This window comes from Mizuhopecten yessoensis, unplaced genomic scaffold (assembly GCF_002113885.1).
Source record: "Mizuhopecten yessoensis strain PY_sf001 unplaced genomic scaffold, ASM211388v2 scaffold8123, whole genome shotgun sequence".
In the NCBI taxonomy this organism is placed as follows: Eukaryota; Metazoa; Mollusca; class Bivalvia; order Pectinida; family Pectinidae; genus Mizuhopecten; species Mizuhopecten yessoensis.
Window position 1 is genome coordinate 2,590,794 of NW_018407390.1, and position 15,581 is coordinate 2,606,374.

Here is a 15,581-nt window from a genome sequence, read left to right on the forward strand (position 1 = left end):
CGGAAGTGAGCAAATACACACAACTGCACTGAGTAGGTTGGTGTTCGATGGTCCCATTGGTTTCAAAATTAAGTTGAGAACAGTTCTACAAATGCCGCCTCAAAGATGGATTAATCGATGAACAAGATTTTACAGAAGAAAATACGTGTAAGTTGAAATTATTATGAAGTCATAGTCGTCAAGTTATATAGTTTGAAAGTGTGAAGCGTTATTGACAGGTGCCCGAACTAGGCCTAGTGTGAGTCATATCTCCACTGTGTAACACAGTAGTAAACTGTGTATTGAACTTGTCGGTACTAATGCTGGTTACTGACAATGATGTCATTTGAATGTTAACAAAATGTCTGTCTCAGGGCGATTTCCAATTGTCAAACTTTCGATATAGGCCTATCTCTGATTACAGTTGTTTATCCGTTACAACAGAGAACGGCCGTTTCATACCCTTTGCCTTCTCTCCCCTGTACAAGACCGGGCCCAAGAAACTGTTTTAGAGGAGTGCCATTGTTTATAGTAAGTCGCATCTGTTTAAACACAGCACATGTGGGCTGTTGTTGATCTGTGTTTCTCCCCCAACCAGCGCTTACACAGTTACTGCCTTACTTTGACTGAAGTCTGAACTTCAGCTTGTAAAGTAAAAATAAATAAATACGAAAGCTAACCCCCCAACTCATGCAGCACTAAAGATTTTATGATGATAGAAAATGGACATTGAGGGGAATTGATGGAGATGTTTTTATAACATCAACTGACGGTCCATATAATAGTATTTTCTTTGAAATATATTAAGATATGAATATAGAGGCAGAGTGTCTCAGTGGCGGATCCAGTTTTTTTGGGGCTTCTGGAACCCCCCCCCTGAGAACTTTCTTANTTCAGTATCGTATATATACATGGTATCCTTATCAAACAATGTTTACCGGGAATACACCAGTGGTTTTCATTCATATGCAGGTCTTGCAATCAGATTAGAATGTGGTTTTCGATAGTTGCAGTGGATTTATCACGACATAAAAAATGGAACATTTACATCATATTATACAATATAGAAATATAGTAGGATATAAATTACAAAATAACTAATATTTAAAAAAAAACTGTAATGTCCTTGGCTCCGAAAGGAGGTTTTATACTAACCACATTATTGACAAATGTTGTTATGTTTGTGCCATCATAAATTATGCCTTTGTGTGTATCATAATTATGCAGAAACAAATATGAATCCACAGCAATAGCACCACTTAATTTGTTCCTTTTTAAACTGGCTTTATACACAGTCATTCAAATTGAAGTTTTTGATTCTAAGCTTGCATGCTTTTTGACTTTGCACCCGTCCATAATGTTAACGTATATGTAATTAAATGTAAAATGTATATGTATGTAATTAAATGTAAAATGTATATGTAATTAAATGTAGAATGTATATGTAATTAAATGTAAAATGTATATGTAATTTAATGTAAAATGTATATCCATATGAATTATAATGAAATGTCAAGTAATGCCCTTCATTTCATCCCCAATGTAGCATACCATCAACACATTTTCCTTTTGAATTAACCACATTAATTAATACATCTTTCTTAATGTCCCAAATCCTTCAAAATGCCAACAGTATAACAAAGTATACATTATTATGTGCTTTTTGCAGTTTATATGAAATTAAAATTGAATACTAGAAATTACCATTGAATATTAGAAATTACCATTAAGAATACACACTGTTCCTTTTGAAATTATAAGCCTTTAGTTATATTCATTTTTGCCAAAAATCAGTTATGAAGAATTATATGTGATATTACAGTAACATCAATATGTTAGTGCTGTGTTGCATTGTTACTCAATAAGTATTGAAACTTAATACATATATTTTTTCACATTCCACAACAAGTCTCAAAACTCTGTACATCCCTCATACAGGCTGCACTGTTCCATAGAGGTTCTGCTGCTGTTAGGTACTCTTGTGTGGCAAGTACTCTACTGTACATTCGATTAAAACTTTGTGTGAACGTGGTGTTCTAGAGCTACAGAGAAAGCCTCTGATGAAACATTGCTGTAATTATGTATTAAATAGTACGTATGTTTTCTATGCTGTGCCTTGCTCTATATCTAGATATATATGCCATGACCCAGATTAGACTCCGAAACCCAACATAATGTCTAAAACATATGTTACCAATAGCGATGCTGCCTGTACTACTGGAATATGTGGTATTTTGTCGTTATAACGGGACATGTTCTGTATTACTATATATAATCAGACAGTTTTTTCTCTGACAAAATGATAAATCTCCAATATTGATGTGATTATGTATTGATATGAAATCTAAGTGAAATAACGCTAACAAATGCTCAGCTGATGATTATAATGGAACAAAATGTGAAGTTTGATATTTTCAAGCGTGCAAATTAAATGAGCAGTTATCAGCTGGTAGTGGCAAGCTTTGATACATTTTTCTGGGATATGATAAACTATAAGGTAGGTAGGCTTTTTGTCTTGTTTTAATTGTTGAAATGTAGAAAATGGACTCTGGGGATTTGATATAAAATATAGGTATATTGAAATTTCCAACTGTATTGGATCAACAACAAATAAAACTTTGGTACTTTTTTATCGGAACACTCTTTCATTTTGCATCTATTAATACTGTATATGTACAGTTTAGGGATTTGAATTAACATTAGACACGTAGATACAGGGGAACTTGACTTGGTATCTCACAGTGAGCAAATTAGTTAAGATATCTTTAAGAGGTCTTATCTTAGTAAAAGCACTGCAATTGTATTTTTTCTCTTTTTTAAATATTTAGACATGAAATTTGACACTCATAAAGTTAAATACTGGAGACAGTGAATGTTATCTTAAAAATCACTCCTAACGGTTACTAGGTTACTAGCAGTATGCATATAGAGTTAAAAATAGAAAAAAAGAGTTATGTTTTGTTATATTAAGTTCTATGCGTCACTGACATGTAATGTTTTTAGTTTGAGATTTCCTGTATGTTACTTTTACACACCTTTATAGCTAGTTAGCTGTCGGGCCCCTATACATGTTAATGTCTGTCAATGACAGTCTATATAATTATTTTAATTATTCAAGTAAATTTTTCTTCAATGACATCAACCGGAAATTTTATTAAAGTCTGTCTCTGTCTAGAAATTGTACTTGCAGATTTTGTATGTTCATGAAGATGTCATTATGAACACTTTGGATGTGTATTGTGAAAAGCCCAGTTTTAACTATATAAATGGATATGATTCTAACCATCTTTTAGAGTAAAACAACATTTTCTGCTTAGGACTAATTCAGGAGACTTCTGACAAAATCTTCTCATCAGACATCATAACCCTTTAAAAACTTAACATGTCAGTTATAATGAAACCATGCGACCTTCAAGGTTTGTCTTGTCTTAAAAAATAGGGGATAGGGGTAACTAAAATCCGCTTTCTGAGTTAAAAGAAAAAGAAATTTTACTTCCATAATTTAAAAGAAAATAATATTTTCATCAATTCTACAAACATTCATACATATCTGATTACACACTTGGAAGAAATTGTATGAATTTGTTCTGCAAATGGTCAAAACCCAAAATATTACCGAAAATCACATGTTGTGTGTTTAATATGTATCTTTGACCGATCATAGCTCAAAAATAAACACACAGACATATAGTTTTTTTTTGCATTTTGTACTACGCCATTCTTTTTCCAACAATCCATATAAGAAAAAAGTTTAATACAGGATTTTTTTGACTTCTCAGAGGTGTGTACATCCTTCAGATGAAAACAGTTAAATTTTCTTCATCACACTTGACAAGGCTGTGTGCCATTTTTAACGGGCTAGCTTGATCAACACAATTTTAACACAATTCTACCATTCTCTGTTTTGGTAGGATTTGCTCAAATAAATGTTATCAATTACATAGATATATTAAAAATTAGGCATTTATACCAAAGACGTATAAAAATCACCACTTATTCTATGGTCACTTCATCTGCAGCTGAACAGAAAATCTGCAGCAGGAAATAGAACTGTCTTTTTGAATGGTCAATTTAAAATTGATATTGGACTTTTATATTATCGCATCACATGTGGAGATATAACATTTCATATCTTAAACTGCAGTGAAGATATGGTTAATATAACACTGATTATATTTGATGTTTCACTGGTAAAATGTAATAAATTATATTACATAACAACAGGTGATTAATTGCCGGAGGGTATAAAGTGGTAAATTTATTGCCAATCATTCAGTTTAATCTGTTTTTGACATTTGTATGTCTAGCTAATTAGCATATAAGGGATATAGATCTACCAGTGATATATTTGAGATTATAGAAATTTACATTAGTCATCTGTCTAGTTGGCACTCTGTTCAGTGTAAAATCAATAAAACTGACAGTGGCCCATAGATCTTATATAGACAAGATACTTTCGAAAAAACTGTGTTTGGCATTAACATTGATGTTTTTAGGCTTTACAATCTGTTATAGTATGGTGAAACATTAAATTTATATCATTGATATTTTGAATTTTGAATGGCAAAAGTGTAATGTATCAGAATTATTGTAATTGTACATATGATCTATAAATAATGCATGTGATATGTAATTTACTAGAATAACTGTATTGTACTTAAGATATATAAATAGTGAAATGGAATTTATCAGAATAACTGTTTTAATTGTACTAAGATCTATAAATAGTGAAATAAAATTTATCAGAAAAACTGGATTGTACCTAAGATCTATAAATAGTGAAATGAAATTTATCAGAATAACTGGATTGTACCTAAGATCTATAAATAGTGCATGTGATATGTAATTTACTCGAATAACTATATTGTACATAAGATCTCTAAATAGTGAAATGGAATTTATCAGAATAAATGGATTGTACCTAAGATCTATAAATACTTAATAATGAAATGGAATGTATCAGAAGTATTGTTAATTGTACATAAGATCTATAAATAGTGCATGTGATATGTAATTTACTCGAATAACTATATTGTACATAAGATCTCTAAATAGTGAAATGGAATTTATCAAAATAACTGGATTGTACCTAAAAATCTATAAATAGTGAAATGGAATTTATCAGAATAACTGGATTGTGCCTCAGATCTATAAATAGTAAAATGAAATTTAGCAGAATAACTGGATTGTACCTCAGATCTATAAATAGTAAAATGAAACTTATCAGAATAACTGGATTGTACCTCAGATCTATAAATAGTGAAATGGAATTTATCAGAATAACTGGATTGTACCTCAGATCTATAAATAGTGAAATGGAATTTATCAGGATAACTGGATTGTACCTCAGATCTCTAAATAGTGAAATGGAATTTATCAAAATAACTGGATTGTACCTAAAAATCTATAAATAGTGAAATGGAATTTATCAGAATAGCTGGATTGTACATAAGATCTATAAATAGTGAAATGGAATTTATCAGAATAACTGGATTGTACATAAGATCTATAAATAGTGAAATGAAATTTATCAGGATAACTGAATTGTACCTAAGATCTCTAAATAGTGAATTGGAATTCATCAGAAGTATTGTTATTGTGCATAAGACAGAATAACTGGATTGTACCTAAGATATATAAATAGTGAAATGGAATTTGTCAGAAGTATTGTTATTGTATATCTTTTGAATTAGATTTACTGTTAAGGAACTATTTATGAACTTCATGTGATAGTTTAGGATTAAACTCCTTGCTACATTAAGGTATATTGAAGGAAGACAGACTGACGTAAAACTGCAATATAACCTGTCAGATCTGATCCCACAATTATCCAGAATAATCTGTACCAGGTAATCTATAAGTGAAGTCCTTCACATTGGTAGATCTTCATTCTTGGGTTGCTCAATACCTTGATCGGCATGTTCTGACTGAAATAATATTTTAAGGGATCTAGAAATGAAATTGTATTAGATTTTCATGTAGGGATCCAGACCAAGTTTAGTTGACCAAGACACATTTGAGATAGGTATTTCAAGTTTTAGCTTGTGTATATATATGTACACATGGGTGCTTGTGTATATCAGATAATATAGTTGATGAAATAATATTTCTGCGCTGATTGATAAGTGTAGCCTAACATTGCTTTTGTAGAGGAGAGATCTAGATAACCTCATGAGGTTCTCCAATGACCCACTGACCTGGCTATGTACTACTGATCACTGAAGGTCGATTATCAGCTGATTTAGCAAGTTCTTCTGAGTCCAGGTGTCTGGGTCACTAGTATGATAAATGACAGGTATGTGGACCAGTATAGGGACATTATACTGGTATATTATAGCTTTTTTCTGACATATCGCTATATAAATGTGTTTCTAAATATATCCCATCAGCGGTCAGTGACTGTCCACTTGCAGTTAGCACTCTGTGTAAAACTATATATATATGTGGTGACATCCACTCGCAAGGCCACTGCATAGTGATTGCGTCCTGGGAGGGAACAGGCCGAAAATGTTTGAGAAATGATGGCTCCATCATCATGTATGGCAGTACAAATTAATATCGTTTACAAACGCATGTGGTATTTACACATTTTAGTCGGTAAATTACAAAGTAACAAATGTATAGCACATAGGTAGGTACACCATGGTACACTTTTTTTTGTGACTTTAAAAAAAAAAGAATCAAGTACCCTATCAAGCTAGAATACGCTACTAGATGGTTTTATAATTACAAGACATGAATATATACATGTACAATTAATGTGATTCATGCAATATGAATATTTCACAGGAGATGGTTTACCAAGTGCTAAATAGTTACGTTCTGCAAGTCCTATGTCACCTGGCTAAATGCCTCCATATTAATGTGTGCCTGTGAACGTTGGGTCTGTTTTGAGGTTGGACCATACTTTCAACAGCATTATTTTTCATTGTGCCCCTCACTTATATATGTAACAGCACAGACATTTTAGTGCCAGCCCACTCCAGACTATTTCATACTCCACCTAGGTTGTGTGGATTGGACATTTTTTGAGACCATAGGAAGAACCCTAGTATATGAAATTACTGTTTTGCATTACCCTTAACAGTTTTGCCTTTTGATATTGTTTGTATATTATAGATTTTAACCACCCATGCAAAAACTGACTGAGAACCCTGGCTATATAAATTGAATTAATTGTTACATGGAGGACGGTTGTCAAGGATAATTTGTGTCTCAACTGTATGATTCACTTAGAACTACTTAATTCACGTCTGTTTTATTCCATTCTGTGAGTGTGATCCTTTTTATCAAGGTTAATTTACTGTCCTTACAATAGGTAATATTCCTCAAGCATCAATTTGATATAAACTTTATTTATTTTACAACAATTATGAAGTTATATTAATCACTCTTGTTGGCCTGAATGTTAGGGCATGTTCGTTTATGCGGAACAACCGGTTTGACTGTTTAATGTAACTTTCGGTATAAATCCTGGTGGACCTGCAAATGTTGATGCAGGCCTTGCAAGTCTTTGTCAAGGCTCGCCTGAAAGCAGCATCAGATTACTAGGTCCGACCTTATTTAATAAACGAACAACAGTGGTCCGACTGGTTTGGCCGTTTACAAGAAAGCTGCCTTGGTGTGCGGGAGGAAGCCAGAGTACCCAGAGAAAACTAAGGTGATCGGACAGGTGACCTCATACCTTTACACGTCCGATCGGGGGAATCAAACCCTGGCAGCATTGGTGCAAGACATGTACGCTATCCACTGCACCACCTGACCACCCTATCAATTTAAACTCAATCAATACCAAGCACTTATATTTTCAAAGTACCCCAGTATGTCTGACCCTGTGTTGATGTTAAGCTAATATAACCACCTACAACATTTTGTAATATTACGCATCCAGGTGTACACATTGTGAGGGTGTTAGCAAGAACCATATTTTAAATAGATGCCTCAAGGGACCTTACTTTTTTTAATGACAATATACATGTATAATTAACCGCTTAAGGTTTGGTCGTGAAACTATAGCCTATGACTTGCGCCATGGGCATGCAGTACATACAGTACTATATCTTTCCAACAGTGAGTTCAGTATTGATTGATTGAAAATAAACTGAATACAACATCCAGCGCTGTGATTCTAGTGGTACTGGTGTACATGTTGTATGTCGTACGTCATATAAGTATGAGTACAACCTTGACATTCTTGAAATCCAACCAGGCGTGTCATTGATTTTCTCTTCCACCTTTATTGCTATTCCTTTGTGTGAGACTGGGGGTCAGGTATGTTGTCTCTGGTGTTATTTGGTATTTGGATATTTAATCGTGTGACCCCTGGTCAGTTTCACTGTAGGGTATACAGGACACAGGGTGATATATACATCCAGAAGTCACACATCCAAACAAATGTAGCAGAACTGGACTGGGTAGATCGTTAGCAACCTGCAGCTGCAGGTAGTACTAGTTCAATTGGTAGATCAAGCTTCCGTCTAGAGTTCGGGGGGTTCCGGGTTTGAATCCAGTTCTGGTTGTTGCATTTCTCTTTTATCCTGTTACATTCACATTAAAAAAATACTTTCGAGTACATGATTTTACAAAGTGGAGTAACTGTTGTTGTAAGAATTGAAAACAAAACTCTTATAGCAATAAAAGCAATCATATGTACATGATGTATAAAATATATATGTATGTTTGCTGCCGTGATAGAACATTTGTGATGTAACAACTACATGTATTATAAATTCCTGCATGTTCATCTATATTCCTGCAGCTTTAATGAAATCCTCGAATGGATCTCGTAGAAACATGCGAGATTTACATGAGCATGGGGGTCCGGCAGACATTTTGATTTTCTTGGAGCTGAAAGCGATGGGACTATATGTACAGTGTCATGAATTTGGCAGTAAATATAAAGATGGGAGCTGCATGGGGCCACTATCTGTACAGTGTCATGAATTCGGTAGTAAATATAAAGATGGTATCTGCATGGGGCCACTATATGTACAGTGTCATTAATTTGGTAGTAAATATAAAGAGGGTAGCTGCATGGGGTCACTATATGTGCAGTGTCATGAATTTGCTAGTAAATATAAAGATGGTAGCTGTATGGGGTCACTTTATGTACAGTGTCTTGAATTTGGTAGTAAATATAACGATGGAAGCTGCATGGGGTCACTATATGTGCAGTGTCATGAATTTGGCAGTAAATATAAAGATGGTAGCTGTATGGGGTCACTCCACCTACAGTGTCATGAATTCGGTAGTAAATATAAAGAGGGTAGCTGCATGGGGCCACTATCTGTACAGTGTCATGAATTCGGTAGTAAATATAAAGGTGGTAGCTGCATGGGTCCACTATATGGACAGGGTCATGAATTTGGTAGTAAATATAACGATGGAAGCTGCATGGGGTCACTATATGTGCAGTGTCATGAATTTGGCAGTAAATATAAAGATGGGAGCTGCATGGGGCCACTATCTGTACAGTGTCATGAATTCGGTAGTAAATATAAAGGTGGTAGCTGTATGGGGTCTCTTTATATACAGTGTCATGAATTTGGAAGTAAATATAAAGATGGAAGCTGCATGGGGTCACTATATGTGCAGTGTCATGAATTTGGCAGTAAATATAAAGATGGTAGCTGTATGGGGTCACTCCACCTACAGTGTCATGAATTTGGCAGTAAATATAAAGATTGTAGCTGCATGGGGTCACTATATGTGCAGTGTCATGAATTTGGCAGTAAATATAAAGATGGAAGCTGCATGGGGTCACTATATGTGCAGTGTCATGAATTTGGCAGTAAATATAAAGATGGTAGCTGCATGGGGCCACTATATGAAGAATTAAGAAAATGGAAAACATGAGAGCCATTTTATAGTTTAGAGGGACCATGAACCCTCTAGGAATAATTGCCTACAAATTGTGATGATGATATATATATATATGTACTTATTCCCGAGTCTGTAGACTTGCTGACCTCAATACATGTTGTATATAGATAAGAAAATATATTAGAGGCTGATAACTAGTCTATTCATTACCGTTAATGATATATAGCTATAGGGGACAACAAATCAAAGAGAATGAAATTATCTCAGCTGCCCCCATATTAAGGTTAAAGAGAATGGTTGGAGTGTCTTGCTATCCTGTCAAAGTTCGGACATTTAAGTTTAATGGCACACAGATTATCAGTCTGTTGATACATCATCTTAGTGCTTTTTTTTGTAAATTTTATCCTTGACCCAAGACTGCTTGACCATTTGCCAGTGGTCTATTTGAAATTTAGAACTAAGGATCAGAGAGGTCAGGAGCTGGTCAATTGGGGATATACAATCTCATTTAAATGCATGAGATGGTTACTAAATTGCAAGCAAACTAACTTGTATTGTATCACCTGATCCTCTTATACACATGGAGACTCAAATGTAGTGTTTAAGCTGGTTATACACGTACACTGAACTTGTATAAGGGGGTAACATAGGTGGCATATAGAGGTTATTTATTTATTACACATGCTAACAAACATAACAGGGACCAATCACGGCCAAAATGTGAACGGTTTATCTTTAAATTTCCCCTGGAGAAAAAGTCCACCATCACCTAAAATCCCCATTTGAGCTGGACAATTCACTGATTTTCTGCAAATGATTTTGCAAATCTGAATATTGTCTGCTTTCAGAATTTTCTTATTCTACACATTTTGAACTAATAAGATAAAACAAAATTACAAAAATAGAGTAATGATATACAGTTACAAAGGAATGAAAAATCTAATAAAATCACTAATGGTGTCAAAAACTTTCTTACTTCTAAAATAGCATGTAATACAAGGGAAATATCCCTAAAATGAAAAAAAACCAATTGTAAATTATTGGTCCCTTAATGGATATTGATACAGTACTAGTTAGTAGCAGATGTATAGGTCATAATTATATCATGATCATAATAAAGGCAAAACAAAGTTTGTAGGATAAGTCCGATGTTATCTTATGTGACGTAAATTTTCATGTTTACACATACTGTAATATCAGAAGCCGAGGTCATATTCCAGTTGTCAGCTGCATGATGTCCTGTAAACTAGATCAGTTTTGAAAGGTCGGTCAAAGCTAGTGCTTTCTAGGTATTTTTAAAATTAACACCTTCCTTAAGGAGTATGCAGAAATTAAGATGACAATTTTAAGGCTCTGCAGCAAAGATTTGCAGTGCATAAATGTTACACTTTTCTGTCTGTCTGTCCATCCATCTGTAGCTACATTCAGCTTGCTCGAAATTTGATTTCAGGATAGACCTGTCACGTCCTGGTAACACTGTTAGGTGTACTGCTCTATAGTTAAAGAACAGCTGTTTGTTTTCCCCTTTTTATTTTTTCGTTTATATTTTTTCAATGTATCGGGGAAAATTTGCATGTACGGTATAATGGTCCCATATTCTAATTTTCTGGCAGCTTTATTTTGACCTTTGGGTGTGTTGAATTTGCTAAGTTATATGATAATAATAATGATAATTCAAGGTTCTTATGTACTGCTTTATCACAACTTAGTTTGTAGGTCGTCTCAAAGCAGTTCACAAATTATTATCTGTGGTTATAGGGCCTTTTTAACCAGCCAATACATTTCTCAACTTCCTGGGGAGCATACAGCTATTTCAGTGCTAACAGCTAGCATTCTACAATTCTAGTACTGCCCAACCACATACTCATTCACAGCTGAGTAGACTGGTTAAAGCGGGGTAAAGTATCTTGCTCAAAGATACAACACAGTGCCGTGCCTTGACTCTAACCTGCAACCCTTTGGTCACGAGCCCGGTGTCCTACCACTAGACTACTGTGCCTCCTATAATCTTATCATTACTTGTGTTATGCTACATGATGTATAGAGAGGTATCTGGAGGACAAGAACAACAGTTTGTACCATTTTAGGTGAAAGAGTGCTTAAGAATAGTTTAAACCTCTCGCACTCGACACAGAGACCAAGGAGGCTTATTAATTGACCATTGAATGAGTTAGTACCCTACCTGGGCTAGTATTGACTATGTTTTCATCTCATTTCTATGTTTTGCTTAACCAAACATCAGTCTTTACACCTGAATGAGTTAGTTACTTCAATAATGTATTATACTAGCGGTGAGAACTGAAGCTTAGAATCAGTCGATCTGATGATTTGAAGATAGCTTTCTCATAACAGGCTTGCTGCGATAACATAGCTTTCTGACGATGAGACATTTTTGATATATTGTGTCGCCTGCCGGAGTGGAGAGTAGGCAGGGTATGAATATTCGTTCTAATAACAGCAGAGGCATATGTTTTATACGTCTCTGATAACAGGCATGTCTGGATGTTCATAGCATACCTGGTCAATCCCACAGGATTATTTATACCACTGCATTGAATGTATTAGCTAAAGGATCTTTTTTAGTGGGACATACATTAACCAAATTCCTTAAAAATGGTTGTAATTCCCAGGTAAATGTTTGGCATTTAGGGCAAGTGAGATGACCTGTTGACAGGATAATGTGACCAGGTGGAATATCCTGCTTGCATGCAAAAGTCAAATGTACCAACTACTGTCCCCAGCACATACTTATAGCGGGTGGGAAGTTGTCGAAAATAAGACAAAGCCGCTGGGTTCGGTTCTATCGCATTTTAATGCTCTTAAATAGAAACATTCTGAAATACACAATAAAAATATGTATAAGCTCTACAGCATATATGTCACATTCGGTTAAAATATGACCAGTACTAAGATAATAACACTTTCTGGTACTTATTTCTTATATTTTCCAACAAGGAATGATTCATTGATTTAAGGAATTATGACCAAGATTTTGTTTTTGTATATACCGTATACACCAAAACAAAATCTTGGGCATTCTTTATAATTTAATTTAAAAATAGTAGACAAACACGTTGTAAATGCACAGTTAAAGATTTATTTAATTTTTACGTAAACTAAACAATAAGGCTAAAAAAAAGCTGCGTTGTAATTTTGCATTCTGAAGTGTGAAAAGTAGTTCCATCATCAGTTGTTTTTCTTTTTATGTATATACGATATATACCAAAAAAAAAATATTATGGGGGAGATAGGCAAAATTAAAATATATAAGAATAACATCTAGGACTTCAGCAAAATAGTTTTTTTACTTTATACATTATCATAAACGTTTACAATACTTCAAATCTTGAAATTCCAATTACATGAATTTAATATCACATTTATACACTATCAATACATTATAGATGCAATATAAATACACTTTAAAAGCAGTATAAATACACTTACAACACATCGTGCATTAACGTCACAAGGCAGAAACCGCATATCCTAATGACTAAATCGTCATCATCTCACATAATGAATCTGTACGAACTACAATAAATACAATAGAGTAATAGAGTAAAGTATCACAACAAATGCATAACGCTTAACTTTTACAATAAATATATAACTTATAATGGGATCACAAATACCCGAACCTTCATTCCAGAATAATATATTTAGTACCAAACCGATCATCAAATCAACGTTTCATTAAAACATATTATTTAACCATTCACGCGGGAAGATACAAACCGGGGAATAAAGTTAATATATAATCAAACTAATTGAAATAGACATTTCAACTTACCGAAAATAGATTTGTTAATATCAAACTGAATCTTTCGACCTGTTCTCCTTTCAAATCAATTTCAAAAAGTGACCGAAAGCTTCAAGAAACCTACATGAGTACTAACAACACAAACTTTCAACCAACCAAATAACTTCGTCAAAGTCCGTCACGTCCATCACGTGTCTTACCTAGCACTGACCACAACTCACATACCAAACGCCACAATACATACATACAAACAAAGCGCCGTGCCCGCACGAATAAATCCCGCGCAGAGCGTAAATGTAAGACATTACGTCTTGCGTCGTGAATTATATAAACACGGACAAATTATTACAAATATGTCATTCATGAATTAATATGTATGAATACATATATACTATATAGTATGAATACAACATATTACAAACAATATATTCAAACATATATTATATTAATTTTGAATACTTTTAATTGAGCAAATTATGCCTAAATAAACCGACCCTGTTACATACGCATATATCACACATATGAAAGCGCATCCTTGAATGATTTTAGCTGTTAATAGAATGTTGACCCCTGTAAAACAAAACTTTTTTTTGTGAATCTACAGATTATTTACTTATATATAACGGTGATATGATTGATAATGTTTGTTTTTATACCATGGTGAGAACAAATTACTGAAGTACTAATATGAAAGTTGTCAGGAATTGATATGCTTAGCATTTGTAAATTAAATCAATAAACTCATTGTTTTGAGAAAATTAATGTTATGATTAGAGTGATTGCCAATAGAATAAAAAAAAACTGGCTAAAATGTGTATTTACACTGAACATTGGTCACCTGCAGACAGACCTACATTTTGTATTGGTGGTCTTTGTTGTGTATAATTTGTGTACAATGTATTTAGATTTGGAACTGGCCAGTAACCTTTACCTATTATGAAGTATATGTGAGATCATAAAGCAGACTCCTAAAGCTGGTACAAGTGTTGTTCTTTACGACATGGTAGCATGCCTGTCTGATCATAATCCTTAGTTTTGTATACAACAAACTTTTGGACAAAGGGGATCAACCCGGGTCATATAAGCTGAAGGTGTCCTTCAAATTTTTGTTATCACGTTATGTAATCGCATAATCCAGATTTATGTACAACACTAAGGGTCATGTAAGTGTGAACCAACAGCTAATGCCTGTAGTTTTCATCTCAGTATTATAACAGCAAGTTTATCAATGTAATCCAGGGTATATAAATACTCTATCACAGATTATAATATTGATCCATCATGATTGAGAGCACCAGAGATACTGTACTGAATGTGACTAAAAATCTATATACATTCTTGTTACAGTCTGACTCCATCAGCTGGCAGTAAATATTGAATACAGGACTAGTATTAACACTAATGTACAGGAGCTTGAGTGTGTCCATGGACAGTTACTTAGGCCTTGAGGTGTATATATATGTAAGTAACTTTTGCCTTTAAACTGTATATAGTTTGTCATATATATACACACATACATATATATTGTACCTACATGTATACATATATTGTACCTACATGTATACATATATTGTACTTACATGTATACATATATTGTACATACATGTATATATATATTGTACCTACATTTATACATATATTGTACCTACATGTATATATATATTGTACATACATGTATATATATATTGTACCTACATTTATACATATATTGTACCTACATGTATATATATATTGTGCCTACATGTATATATATATTGTACCTACATGTATAAATATATTGTACCTACATGTATACATATATTGTTCCTACATGTATACATATATTGTACTTACATGTATACATATATTGTACCTACATGTATATACATATATTGTACCTACATGTATATATATATTGTACCTACATGTATACATGTATACATATATTGTACATACATGTATACATATATTGTACCTACATGTATATATATATTGTACCTACATGTATATATATATTGGGGTGTAATATACTTTGTGA

General features: G+C 33.6%; 1 protein-coding gene across 3 annotated transcripts in view; it reads left to right on the top strand.

Annotated features, from left to right (window-relative positions):
• Positions 1-15,581, top strand: part of LOC110455041 — a 38,265-nt gene continuing 22,684 nt past the window's right edge. The window contains exons 1-2 of one of the 3 annotated variants that reach the window (XM_021504938.1): positions 1-147; positions 6,130-6,274. The gene's annotated coding sequence lies outside the window, so the exon portion shown is untranslated. Of the gene's footprint in view, positions 148-6,129; positions 6,275-14,911; positions 15,026-15,581 lie in introns of all 3 variants that reach the window. The other 2 variants (XM_021504936.1, XM_021504934.1) reach the window with 2 other exon arrangements.